The 15,150-nt window shown below is 32.1% G+C and overlaps 1 pseudogene; it reads left to right on the top strand.

Moving 5' to 3' along the window:
• The first annotated feature begins 506 nt into the window (after positions 1-506).
• LOC120192069 lies at positions 507-14,227 on the top strand (annotated as a pseudogene).
• The last annotated feature ends 923 nt before the right edge of the window (positions 14,228-15,150 follow it).

Below are 15,150 nucleotides of genomic sequence, written 5' to 3'. Positions count from 1 at the left end.
AATTTTGAAAAATTATGATACATATAGTTTTTCATGAAAACAACATAATTAAATCAAAAACAATAATTTTAAAATAATTTTTTTAATTTTGAAATTTAAAAAGATTTTGACAAAATTGTGTGTTTTTGATGAAATTAGTTGTAGAATCTAGTTTAGAAACATAATGTAAGTAATGGCTGTCATATAATTCATCCTAGAACTAATTAAAACTAGTTCTAAGTTCAAAAATTAATAAAATAATGGTTTTATAAAAATACCTTGAAAATTTTCGGATTTGAGTGAGAATAGATGTTGTTTGCACGATTTTGTTAATCGTACCAAGTTTAGGAGTTGAAACTTGTTGATTTCTGACTTAAACGCATTGATTTGAAGCAATTTAGAGATAGGGTGAGAGAGAGGGACGAAACTATATGAGAGTTTGTTTGGGGGTTTTGGCAAAATGATAAATTTTAGGGATTATAAGCCTAAAACCCTACGAGTGTATCAGTACACTTTTGAGTGTATATCGGTACACTCTTGAGTATATCGATACACATTCAAGGAATGTATCGGTACACTATCATAGTGTATAAATACATAGTGAGGATGTATCGATACATAGGTATCGATACACTGTACACAAAAATGTTAAAATTTGTATTTAAACAACTCAAAATGCTAAATTAATTAGCTCTAGTGGTATTGACAACTCATATATCGAAAATTAACAATGTTTAATCAATCAAATCTATCCTTAAATTTTATTTGAACATATAATTAATTTTCACTAAAGATCACAAACTCCCCCTAACTAATAGCAAAGAATGCAATCAAAAGTGTTATTTTTATAAGCATTTTTCAATTCTAATTAAAAGTGCTAAAATTATTTTAAACACTAAGTGAAGATAGGTCAGTTAAACCTAATTCTCTCCTAAGTTTCCAAAATCTTTCTTTATCTAAAGATTTTGTAAAAATATCCGCTAATTGGTGCAAAGTATCAACATATTATAGAACTATATGATCTCTAATGAAATGATATCTAATTTCAATGTGCTTAGTTCTAGAGTGTTGGATGGAATTTTTAGTGAGATAAATAGAACTAGTATTGTTACACTTGATAGGAATGGTACCAACTTCAATTCCATAATCTAAAATTTGTTGTTTCATCCATAAAACTTGTGCGCAACAACTACCGACTGAAATGTATTCCGCTTCAGTGGTAGATAATGCAACACAATTTTGTTTCTTTGAAAACCATGAAATCAACATATTTCCTAGGAATTGACAAGTACCGGAGGTGTTTTTTCTATCTATTTTGCATCCTCTATAATCCGCATCAGAGAAGACATGCAAGCTAAAGCTAGAGTCTCTAAGATACCAAAGTCCTAAATTAGAAGTGTCCTTAAGGTATCTAAAGATTCTCTCAGTGGCTTTTAGATGTGATTCCTTAGGGCATGATTGAAATCTAGCACATAAGTAAACACTAAACATAATGTTCGGTCTACTTGCGGTTAGATAAAGCAAAGAGCCAATCATAGACCTATAAAGTTTAACATCTACACATTTACCTCCTTCATCTTTGTCAAGCTTTGTAGATGAGCTCATTGGAGCGGCATGGGGTTTTCCATCTTCCAATCCAAACTTTTTGAGCATATCCTTGATGTATTTTGCTTAATTGATGAAGATGTCATCTTTTTTTTGCTTGATTTGGAGACCCAAGAAAAATGAGAGATCCCCCATCATGCTAATCTCAAATTCACTCTGCATTAGCTTAGAAAATTCTTGGCAAAAAACATCATTAGTAGAACCAAATATTATATCATCAACATAAATTTGAACTACTAATAAATTTTTACCTTTTCGCTTTAAAAACAATGTAGTGCCAACCTTCCCTTTTGAAAAACCTTTTCGATTAAACAATTTGGCAATCTTTCATATCAAGCTCTAGGAGCTTGTTTTAAACCATATAAAGCTTTTGTTAATTTAAAATATGATCTATAAATTTTGAATCTTCAAAACCAGGAGGTTGTTCCACATACACTTCTTCTTTTATAAAACCATTTAAAAATGCACTTTTAACCTCCATTTGATAAATTTAAATTTATTGAAACATGAAAATGCTAATAACATTCTTATTTCTTCCATCCTAACTACGGGAGCGTATGTTTCATCATAATCTATGCCCTCTTCTTGAGTATAGCCTTGAGCAACAAGTCTAGCCTTGTTCCTCACTATATTACCACTTTCATCAAGCTTATTCCAAAATACTCATCTAGTACCTACAGTAGATTTATTACTAGACCTTTCAACTAATGTCCATAATTTACTTCTCAAATTGATTTAACTCTTCTAGCTATAATCCAATTTTCATCTTTTAATGCTTCTTGGATATTCTTAGGCTCTATGTATGAGATAAATGCAACATAATTACATATATTTCTAAGAGAAGATCGAGTTGTTACCCCTTTAGATGGATCACCTATAATTTCACCATCCTTGATATAGTTGTATTCTCTTGGGTAAGAGACTTCCCTTTCTTCAATGGTTGGATTCTCGAGAGCATCGTGAGTTTCCTCATCTTTAATTTATTCTTTTGATGATGATTCTCCAACTTCATGTCTAACGTCACTTGTATTTACAATACCTATGTCATCATCAACAAAAGAATTCTTCCTTGAAAGGGGATTATCATAAAAAAAACAACATGTATAAACTCTTCTACCACTAAAGTTCTTTTATTAAATACTCGATAAGCTTTAGAATTTTAGGAATAACCCAAAAAAATTACTTTATCACTTTTAGCATCAAATTTGCTAAGATTATCTTTATTGTTCTTTAAAACAAAACATTTACATCCAAAAGGATGAAAATAACTAATGTTAGGCTTTTTATTTTTGAAAAGTTCATATGGAGTTTTCTTTAAAATAGGCTTAATCATTACACAATTAATAACATAACAAGCGGTATTTGTGGCTTCCGCATAAAAATATTTTGGTAAATTGTTTTCATAAAGAATGGTTCTAACCATTTCTTCTAAAGTTCAATTTTTCCTCTCAACAACTCCATTTTGTTGAGGGGTTCTCAGTGCTGAAAAATTATGGCTAATACCATTAGAATTACAAAAATCAGTAAATCAAAGATTTTCAAATTCAGTACCATGATCACTCCTAACACTAGTTATGAAGTAACCTTTTTCATTTTGGATTACTTTTGAAAACGTGGTGAATTTTTCTAATGCTTCATCTTTAGTACTTAAAAATAGAACCGAAGTATATTTAGAATAGTCATATACCAATACAAAGCAATAATGTTTTCCACCCAAGCTAATAGTTCTAATTGGCCCAAAAAGATCTATATGGATCAATTATAATACTCTACTAGTTGATACATCATTAATGGACTTAAAGGAAGCTCTTTGATGTTTTCCTTTAGCACAAGCATCACAGATTTTATCTTTATCAAATTTTAGCTTTGGCAACCCTCTTACTAAATCTCCTTGAATTAGTCTTTGTAGAACACTCATTCTAGTATGTCCTAGTCCCCTATGCCATAACCAATTATCATGCTCATCCTTAGCAACTAGGCATAAATTAGTCATATTAATAGAATCTAAATGCATCATGTAAATGTTTCCTATTCTATGACCAACAAGCATAATATGATTAGATGCAATGTCAATGACTTTACAACCATTTGTTTCAAACAAGACATTGTATCCTTTATGACAAAATTGACTAATACTCAATAGATTATGCTTTAACCCATTCACATATAAAACATTTTGAATTTGTATGGAAGATGTATTACCTATAGTACATATACCTTTAATGTGACCTTTTGAATTATCACCAAAAGTCACTTCTCCTCCATTTTTGTCATTAAGCTCGATGAACCGGCTCTTGTCTCCGGTCATATGTCTTGAGCATCCACTATCAAGGTACCATGAGTTTGCATTTGTTTTCCGTGCCTTATATAGTGCTCTTTTTCCTACAAACATAGATTAATTTTTATTTTGGTACCCAATTTCTTTTAGGTCCATATTCGTTAGTCTCCAAAATTCTACTCCCCTTGGGTATTCATTTGTGTAGGATATCTTATTCTTTAGAAGTAATGAGTTCTTTAGGAACCCATATACTTCTAATAATTTTTTCATTAGAGGTTCTTTGGGGACCTCTATGATTGTAGTTTTTTAAACTTTTTCTAACAAAGTTGCATTTTGAACTTTCTCCATTTTCAAAACGTTTTGTTCCAATTTTATCAAAAGAACCTTTAAGATCATCAATATTCTTTTGATGATCATCATTTACTCATGAAAGTAAATTATGCAAATCAATATTTTTCTTTTCAAATCTAGTTTGATTTGCAAATCTTTGATTTTACTTTCAAGATCATTGTTGGTCTTGGAAATGAAATTATTTTCGTTTTTCAATTTTGAAATATCATTTTTGTATTTTAAAAATAATTTCTCATAATCTGAAGCCAACAAAATATATTCCTCTAACAGCTCATCAAAAGAATAATATTCGAAATTAAATGAGCTAGAGGTTACCTGGGAGCTTTCCCTGATGGCCATCAAGCAAAAGTTTACTACTTCTTGTTCCTCTTCATCGGAACCTTCATAATCGCTCCATGTAGCCACATGAGCCTTGTGTTTTTTTCTTCGATTGTCCCTTCTTCTTCAATTGTGGGCAATCATATTTGACATGACCCTATTTTTTTACATTCGTAGCAAATGATCAGGTCTTTCTCATTTGATTCAGTTTTGAAGCCTTCATTTCGTTTGAATTTTCTTCCTCGGTTGGGCTTCATTAATTTTTTGAACTGTTTGGCAAATAATGTCATTTCCTCATCATCATCTTCATTTGAATCACTCTCATCTTTTTTGGATTTGAGAGCAACTCTCACGTTCTTCTTTTTCTCCTTCTCCTTCTTTGTCTCGTTAATCTTCTCGAGGTCTACCTCATCTTGAAGCATCATTTCATGAGTGAAAAGAGAACTAATTAACTCTTCGAGAGTTAAAGACTTTAAGTTTTTAGCCTCGATGATTGTCATCTTTTTTTATTGCCAAGATTTTGTAAGAGAGTAGACTAACTTCCTCATAAGCTTCTCATTTGGAATGATCTCTCCATATGATTTAAGACCATTAACAATCGTGGAAAATCTATTCGTCATAGCTTTGATATCTTCTTCCGGTTTCATCCTGAAATTTTCATAGCTATGAGTTTAGAAGACTAATTTTAGATTCTTTTACCTCATCTGTGCCTTTATGAGTGACTTGTAGTTTATCCCATATCTCCTTGGCGGTTGTACAAGATGAAACTCTCCCGTATTCATCTAGTCCAAGAGCACAAAATATAATATGGATAACCTTTGAGTTGAGCTAGTACATTCTTATCTATGCTTCACTCCACAATCTTGAATGAATGGAAGGAATGAAGTATCTGTCTTCTATGATATTTCATGCTCCCATGTCACTTGCTTGAATGAAATATCTCATTTTATTCTTCCAATAGGCATAATTAGAAGAAATGAGGCTTGTTGACGGGCCATTGATGACTTTAATATCGATATAACTCTTCCCGAATCGACTCAAGAGGCGATTAAACCTTCAAATGAGTGAGGCTCTAATACTAATTATTAAGTTAATCGATCAACTAAATAGCCAAGAGGGGGTGAATTGGCAATAAAAATTTTGGTGGCAGCTTTTGCCGAAAATTGAAAAATATTTGCACAGCGATTTATGGTGGTTCGACTTTCTCAACCAAAATCTACGTCCACTACCTTAGCTATCCACACTAAGGATTTTCCAACAATTTCAATAATTTGTTCTTTCTTTTGAGGACAAAGAGTAACCTTACAACTCCCTCAAGAATTATACCCCAAATTCTTGAGAACATTCTTTCCCAAAGAGAAATACACAAATTTGCAAACTTATAGAAAAACCTCACAAGGTAAGATATTTGCACTATTCTAGAACAAAGAAAGAACACTAAAAATGAATACAATTGAGCACAATAAGTGTTCTTGAGAGCAAAATGAATATTGAATGAAAATTTGGTTTGAAATACTCAAACTTGAGGTTTGATGCTTTCTCTTTGATTCTCTAGCTTCTCTTCTTAATTGTTGTTAATCAATGGCTTCTAAGCTTGTTTAAATACACATTGAATCACTTCTGAACGTTGGGGATCATTGGTGAAGTCAATAGATCCATTATTTTGTAATTATCATTTAAAAAATCTGGTAGGAGCGTGGGGTGCATCGATGCATAGCCAAGGTGCATCGGTACACTATGTGTAAAATTAAAATATTTCGACCGTTATAAGACTTAGTGCATCGGTACACTAGGGGTGCATCAGTACACTAATTACATTCGATGTTTCAAAGAGCCAGGAGTGCATTGATGCATGGTCTGTGCATCGATGCACAAAATGCATTCAATGTTTCAAAATATTCAAGAGTGCATCAATGCATGGCTTGTGCATCGGTACACAAAATGCTTTCGAAATGGGTGTGCATCGATGCATCAATGTAGTGCATCGGTACATCACTTTGAAATTTGATTTTTGGCTCAATTTTTGTTCGAAATACTTTGTAAAATTGTTTCAAAAAAATATTTTAAGTTTAAAATACAATTTTACACTTTAGTAAGGATTGAAATTGATCTTTGAAATCTTGGAGTAATATTTTGATATTCGAGTAATTGAATCGAATATACTTTAAAAATGATTTATAAAATCTTAAAATTCATTTATACTTAATTTGTTATATCGAAACATCAAAATATTTTCAACACTTGAGAACACTCTCTCCCAAATTTCACAAACTTACAGAAAAACCTCACTAGGCAAGATGTTTGTACAATTCTAGAACAAAAAAAGAACACTTAAGAATAATACAATTGAGTACAAGTAGTGTTCTTGAAATCAAAAATGAATATTGAATGAAAATTGGCTTGAATTGCTCAAACTTGATGTTTAAGGCTTTCTCTTTGTTTCTCTCACAATTGTTGTTGATCAATGGCTCCTCAGCTTGTTTAAATACATCTTCAATTGATTCTGAATGTTGGGAATCATTGGTGAAGTCAATAGAGTCGTTATTGTGTAATTATCATTTAAAAAAATCTGTTCAGAGCGTAGGTGTATCGGTACACTCTCTAGGTGTATTGGTACAATGTGTGTAAAATTCAAATATTTCGACTGTTGGTTGACCTAGTGTATCGGTACACTTGGGGTGTATCGGTACACTAATTACATTCGATGTTTTCCTGAGCCAGGGGTGTATCGATGCATTAGCTGTGTATCGATACACAAAATGCATTCGATGTTTGGTATGTATCGATACATCCAAGAGTGTATCGGTACATCCCTTAATAAAAATTATTTTTGGCTCGATTAAGGTTCAAAATACTTTGTAAAAATTATTTCAAAAATTATTTCAAGACTCATACTCAATTTCACATTAAAGTAAGGATTAAAATTGACATTTGAAAACTTGGAGTAATATTTTTTATATTCGAAAAATTTAATCGAATATATAATTATAAATCAAATAAAATCTTAAAATTCAATAATACTTTATTTGTTATATCGAAACATCAAAATATTTTCAACATAAATCCTCAATAATAACTTATGCACTATTTATCCTTGCCTTTATGTCCTGAAAACATTTAACCATCACTCTATATTTTGAAATCAATTTTAATTCAACATTCCTCAGCTTCTCCCTGAGGCACATGTTCTTCACCTTACCTAGCTGAGTAGGTGAATTGCTACTACTCTCATTAACTCAATCTCCCGCTTCACTTCGGGAGCCCTCGTAGTCTGACATCTATTAATATATAATCATTTAACTATACTAGCAAAGACATCATACTCATGACAATATCATATCAGAGATTCTTGTTATTTCGTTGGCATGTACAAACCATACATCTTTGATAGTCAACCGATCAATCTATTAAAAACTTGGCTCAATCTAAGCTCTGATACCAACAAATGTAACACCCCCGACCCGTACCCTACTTGGATACGAATTTGAGATGTCACATTAACTTTAAAACGCTTTGACTCTTTGAAAATCTGACTAAAATTTAATATTTAAAATAAATACTGAATATTTGACATATCAGAGTATTTGCTATTTACACATTTATAGTACATGCCAACCAAATTTCAAATACCAAAATCAAATACTATGCACTCTAGTCTGATATGATATTCCTCTAAGGTATGTTGTTCCACCCTAGCTTACTATGTTGCCTTCACTGAACATACGTGTGAAAACACTCACACGCTAGTTCTTTGACTTAGTGAGGCATAAATGAGTATAAATAAACATTAAAACATTTATGTAAATATTTCAGAAGAAACAATAAATACAATTACACCATACATCTCATAACATATAACATATACTATTAAGCATTATTTAAATCATATTCATTTGTTTAATTAGTCCAACGTATATCACTGAGAACTCAAGGTATTTAAGTAAATTGAGGTTGTGCATTGTAATTGCAGTGGAAACTGATGCGTAGAATTTGCACCGAAGTGTCACGTAGAATATGCACTGAAGTGTCACATAGATTTGTCCAGAAGGACTGCGTAGAATTTATCTCGAAGGACCACATAGAATTATCCCGAATGACCGCGTAGAACCCTCGACTCTTGGCATGCCAACTATACCTCTAATTCTTATACATATACTTTGGGCTTTAACCATATAATTATTTCACATTACATTATTCAAATTATCATTTGTTCACATAAAAACATATACTCATAGTATTTCACATAACATTACCCAAATTTATTATTTATTCACATAGAACAATTAATCATAGCATTTCATATAGCATTACTTGATTTATCATTTATTCACATAAACCATATACTCATAGTGTTTCATATAACATTATTCAAATTATCATTTATTCTCATAAAACATATTCACGTACACCATATACTTATAATATTTTACATATGATATATATATATATATACTCATAACAATGAAATTAAAATAATACTTTTAAAATACAATTTAGCTAAAACCATATCATAATATAAATCATTCTGTTCAAAAACATTTAAGGTTGGTTCATCGCAAGCCGTCCTCCAATCATATATAAAATAAGTAAGTAGCACTCACATTTGCCTCACGTATGTCCTAAACATATCATTTTCACTTTCATTCTATCCTTATACATCACTTCGTTCAACACTTGCTTTCAATTGAATCTACACGTTAACATGACCACGATGCATATCGAAGCTCAATTAATTATTAACCAATCAACATTTACATAACTAAATAAAACACCTAATTCAAAATTTTAGACTGAACAATATCGATACTCTGCACCAAGTATCGATACTTCCCTTATATGGTATTGATACCTACCTTAATATCGATACTCAATTTGCATTATGGAATTCCCTTTTTCATTATAGTATCGATACCTACAGTATCGATACTACCCCTTTAGTACCGATGATGTTCATCCGATTCATATGGTATCGATATTGTTCTTCCAGTACCAATACCGTTGCCCAGAATTCCCTTATTTTACTTGAATTTAACCCAAAATTCACCTAAATCTCATACTTCTAACTCCATTCATGCCCTTAAACTCATTAACGCCTATCCTAACTAACTTACAAACATTAATCCCCTTTTAACATCCAAAATTCTCCATAGAACACTTAAAACTAAAAATCATACTCAATCTTCAACTATGTTTCCAATCCTTTCTAACACTTCAAATTCTTTATTCACACTTCTGACAAGTCAAATATACCTTTAAAATCCAATAACTACTCAAATTTCATCAATTCCTTTAAAAAGCCATTTTACTAATTTATCATTAATTCATAATTCTCATAGTTTTTAGTCATCTATAAGCTTTCTTAAGCTTCTATACCACTCAAATATTAAAAACCAGTTCAAAATTGAAAGAAACAATCAACTTTAAAATCACTTACGTTAGCATGGAGGTACATGGTGGAGAAAAAAAGAAGAGAAGATGAAGAGAAGAGTTTCTAGACTATTCCTTTCCTTTCTTTCTTCATTTCCTCACATGTTATATTAAACTTAGAAATTAATATTAAATTCATTTCATGTCAAATGATCATTTTGCCCTTCCAACCTTCAATATTTGATAATAGGTCCTATATAAAATTTCTAAATCAACCTTTGAACTTTTCAATTTATCAAAATCAAACTACTAAATTTTGATTTCTTACACTTTAATCACTAACCCGATGTTTGGTATATTACTTTGATTTAGAATATTTTTTCTAATAAATTTAATTACTTTTATTTACATTAAAAAAACTACCTCAATACCCTAGAATCATTAATCAACATGTTGTTGCTTGTAATTCAACCATGAAAAAGAAGGAGATCATGTGACACGCTTGATAGGTCCAATTTTTTTAAATCCGCTATTTTCAAGAGCCAAAATTATAATGAAATAAAATGCAGATTAAACCTATTAAGCGATTTCAGCGGTAAAATATAACGTTGTTATTTTCAGAGATTTCGAGTTCGAGTAGTAGCGTCTTTATAGTATGTGTATATTGTTAATAACTAAGAAAGATTATGAAGATATACTATCATATAATACAATATACTATTTAAAATAATAATAATTCATAGACAAATTCGGACAAAAGAAGTTTAGGGTATCAATGGAAAATGTATGGCAATCGTGAGATCCACAATGGTACAATCCCATCAAGCACATGGCTTGTTTATCAAATGACCACCGACGCAAGCTTCGCAATGATATTTAATGTTGTAGTGTACCTTAGCTCTAAATTACATTCAAATTCTTTTTCTCGTTGTAGCTCCTGTTTCAATTTGTCATAATTAATTTGGGTCGACATATATTATATATCTAGTATTGATAAATATATTTTTTAACGAAGATTTTTTACATACATAATGATTCGAATTCTAGACCTTCTTAAATGATATCAAGAAGATTACTACTAATCAACCTATTAGCACATTAAAAATTATTTGATTTAAAAGAAAATAAAAAAAAGAAGGGATATTTAAAAAAAAAACAAACAATAGAATTATAGGAATATGATTATTTTCCCCTTTCAAATCTTTAATAGGTGTTGATTAAAGTAGCCACGTGTTCATAGACTCTTTTAGAATTAAATATACAAATTTATATTTATGGTCTGAATTATATTAAAATCTTAGTGGGATGAATTTGTGAAGATTCGTATCATTTTGTACTCAGTTAAACAAGATAAGTATATTTTTTTACAGATAATGAGACAGAGTTAAAAAAAATTTAAATTTGTTATTTGAGAAGGTATATATGTGAGTATGACTTTGCACCCTCTTCGTTCATTTTTTTTATTTAGATATTATTAAAGAATTTTATTTTCTAATCTTTTTGAATTGAAATTATTTTTTAATTTATTATTTAAAAGATCATAATGATCTATTTTTTGTTAGAAGACACTAATTTAATTAAAAAAAAAAAATTTCAAAGTACAATGAAGATTCATACCCACAATTATAACTAAACATATAATAAAAATATTTTCTTAAACACAAGAAAACTAGTTTAACCAAATAAACTCGAACAAAAGATAAATACAAACAGATCTGGCCGAATCGACAAACGAATCACAAAACGGGAGTAAAACTATTGAAAGACCACCAGTAAACCGCAAATCAGAATCGAGCGATATGAAAAATACTATCCATGAACGCAAATCGCATATCCAAATTCAATCTAAGGGTCCAAAGTAGGAAAGATCATCATGATAACAAATAAACATCATATTGATCAGTCGTAAAGATGTCAAACAGAACCCTGAAAAAAAATAAACGAAAACAACCGAAAACATAATATAGAGGCAGAAGAAGACGTGTAAAAAAGTATAATTATTAAGAATAAAAAAATAAAGATACACCATAATAAAACAAATGAAAATAATTAATACTGACGGTAAATAATCAGTACCAAAATTAGTACTGGTGACAATCATAAAGATAAAAAAAATTAACGACGACTATGAAAAAGAGAAAAAAAAACCCTTGTTCACAATATAATGATCTATTATTATTTCAAACGATTACAAGTAAAACAATATGGCATAAGTGATGAAAGTTCAAAACGTATATATTTATCATATTTTAGTAACCGATATATTTTCAAAGGATTTTATTTTATAAAATGCTATCCACATAGTGAGCGTCCCAATTTTGATTTAAGATTTCTAATTATTAAAAAATATGAGAGAAGTATATCGACATTATGTGAAAAATCAACATCTACATGAGATCCACCAACCCCGCCCACTCAATCCTGACCGTCCAATTCTACATCTCTTAGTCTATTTATAACACCCTAACTTCTTCCCAAATCCCTCGCCACTTCCCTCCAATTCAAAGGATAGAGTTTTTCACTGATTTCTTCCCTCTTTTACTTCATTTTCTCTCCGTCATGTCTCTCTCCGTCGAGAAACCGCCGCCGGCCGTGAGTACAAGGTCAAGGACATGTCTCAGGCTGACTTCGGCCGACTCGAGATTGAGTTGGCCGAAGTCGAAATGCCTGGTCTCATGGCTTGTAGGACCGAGTTTGGTCCCGCCCAGCCTTTCAAGGGAGCCAAGATCACCGGTTCTCTTCACATGACCATTCAGACCGCCGTCCTTATCGAGACCCTCACTGCACTCGGAGCCGAAGTCCGTTGGTGCTCGTGTAACATTTTCTCCACCCAAGATCACGCCGCCGCGGCCATCGCCCGTGATTCGGCAGCCGTTTTCGCCTGGAAAGGTGAGACTCTCCAGGAATACTGGTGGTGTACCGAGAGAGCACTCGATTGGGGTCCAACGGGTGGACCTGATCTTATCGTCGATGATGGCGGGGATGCCACTCTGTTGATCCACGAAGGCGTTAAAGCCGAGGAGGTTTTTGAGAAAACCGGACAACTCCCAGATCCGGCTTCGACCGATAACGCCGAGTTTCAGATTGTTTTGACGATTATCAGAGATGGATTGAAAGCCGATCCTAAGAAGTATAGGAGGATAAGGAGAGATTGGTTGGTGTTTCTGAGGAAACTACGACTGGTTAAGAGGCTTTATCAAATGCAAGCCAATGGAACCTTGTTGTTCCCCGCCATTAATGTCAATGACTCTGTCACCAAGAGGTAATTATTTCTCAGCTTGTTTATAGTGTAGATCTCTTGTTTCTTTTCAAATCTGATGAAATGCGTTTCTTATTTTGTGTAAATTACTTCAGATCTAGTGTTTGATTGTTTAATATTGATGCACTGTATTCATTAGAATGTGAAATCGATAAGAATTTGAACATGGTTGTGGATATGATCTTAAATCTAGAAAAAACATGTAGTACTCACAATTGAATTCGAGTGATATAGGCTCTAGCATGTTTTGCTTTAGTTGTTAAATTGTGGTTTTGGTGATGATTAACTGTTGATATTATTTGATTTCTTGGAACAGTTTGATAACTTGTATGGATGTCGTCACTCTCTTCCCGATGGTTTGATGAGAGCTACCGATGTGATGATTGCTGGCAAGGTTGCTGTTGTCTGTGGTTATGGTGATGTTGGCAAGGGTTGCGCTGCTGCATTGAAACAAGCCGGTGCTCGTGTCATTGTCACCGAGATTGATCCCATCTGTGCTCTTCAAGCTCTTATGGAAGGACTTCAGGTTTGACACTCGAAGACGTAGTCTCTGAAGCTGATATCTTTGTCACCACAACTGGTAACAAGGACATCATCATGGTTGACCACATGAGGAAGAACAATGCCATTGTTTGCAACATTGGTCACTTCGACAACGAAATTGATATGCATGGTCTCGAGACTTATCCTGGTGTCAAGCGCATCACTATCAAGCCTCAAACAGATAGGTGGGTCTTCCCCGAAACCAAAACTGGCATCATTGTGTTGGCCGAAGGGCGACTGATGAACTTGGGATGTGCACTGGACACCCTAGCTTTGTCATGTCCTGCTCGTTCACCAACCAGGTGATCGCCCAGCTTGAGCTATGGAAGGAGAAGGCTACCGGCAAATACGAGAAGAAGGTTTACGTTTTGCCGAAGCACCTCGACGAGAAGGTTGCCGCTCTTCACCTCGGCAAGCTAGGAGCTAAGCTCACAAACTCACTAAGGATCAAGCTGATTACATTAGTGTGCCTGTCGAAGGTCCTTACAAGCCGCCGCATTACAGGTACTGAGGAGAGAGCTTATCAAGAGGAAAAAAATGTCCGGAGGATTTAATTGTTTCTTGTTTACCAAAATTTCTGAATGTGTTAGGTTTCAATTATTTAGGTTTTCTTTTTTGTGTTTGGGTGATGGAAAGTTTTTGGGAGGGAAAATGACGTGGGATTCAGTCTCTTTTGAAGATGACCGAAATGGGGTTTGAATGAGGTAGTAGGGAATGTGTGGAAAATCTTTTAAGTATCTGCCATTAATGTGTCATGTTTGTGCTGCTTTCGGTTCATAAAAGAAAAAAAACAATTTGCTTTTGTTTATTTCATTTAAACAAATTTCAAACAAATTAATAACGTACACACGTTTACAAACGAAGAAGAATAACATTATATCTATTTTATTATTAAAATAATTTAATTAAATTAAATATATTCGATTTAACATCCTACGATAATGTCAACTAAATTAAACTCTTAACGAATTGGTTCACATTCACTATACCATGAAATCATGGTGTTCATTGATGCCAACGACTTTAATTTAATTACAATTTTTATTTGTACTAAAAGACTAAATTAAAAGAAATTATAGAGACCAAAATGAAATTAAAAAAAATTGGAATAAAACATGTGTTAAATTTTTATAAATAATGGTATATTTTCATACATAAAAATTGAACTTTTAAGTACAAAAAGTAAAAAAAAAAAGAATTAAAATTAAAAATCATATTTTTTTAAAATTATAATTAAAAGTCAAAATGATGTTTTAAGATAAAATGATGACAACCTGTCTACAACTTCTTACCGACGTGGAGCTTTCAAGATGTCTAAACGTGCCGTCTGTCTTAATTTTTGAAACAATTCATTGTTAGTCACTATACTTTTAGTTTTCTCCTAAAATATAAAAGAACTAAATTTTGATTAAGCAAAATCGATTTCAACTACCAATAGTTTTCATGTTCA

This window comes from Hibiscus syriacus, unplaced genomic scaffold (assembly GCF_006381635.1).
Source record: "Hibiscus syriacus cultivar Baekdansim isolate YM2019G1 unplaced genomic scaffold, ASM638163v2 tig00116971_pilon, whole genome shotgun sequence".
Lineage (NCBI taxonomy): Eukaryota > Viridiplantae > Streptophyta > Magnoliopsida > Malvales > Malvaceae > Hibiscus > Hibiscus syriacus.
This window is presented reverse-complemented; position numbering and strand designations above follow the sequence as displayed.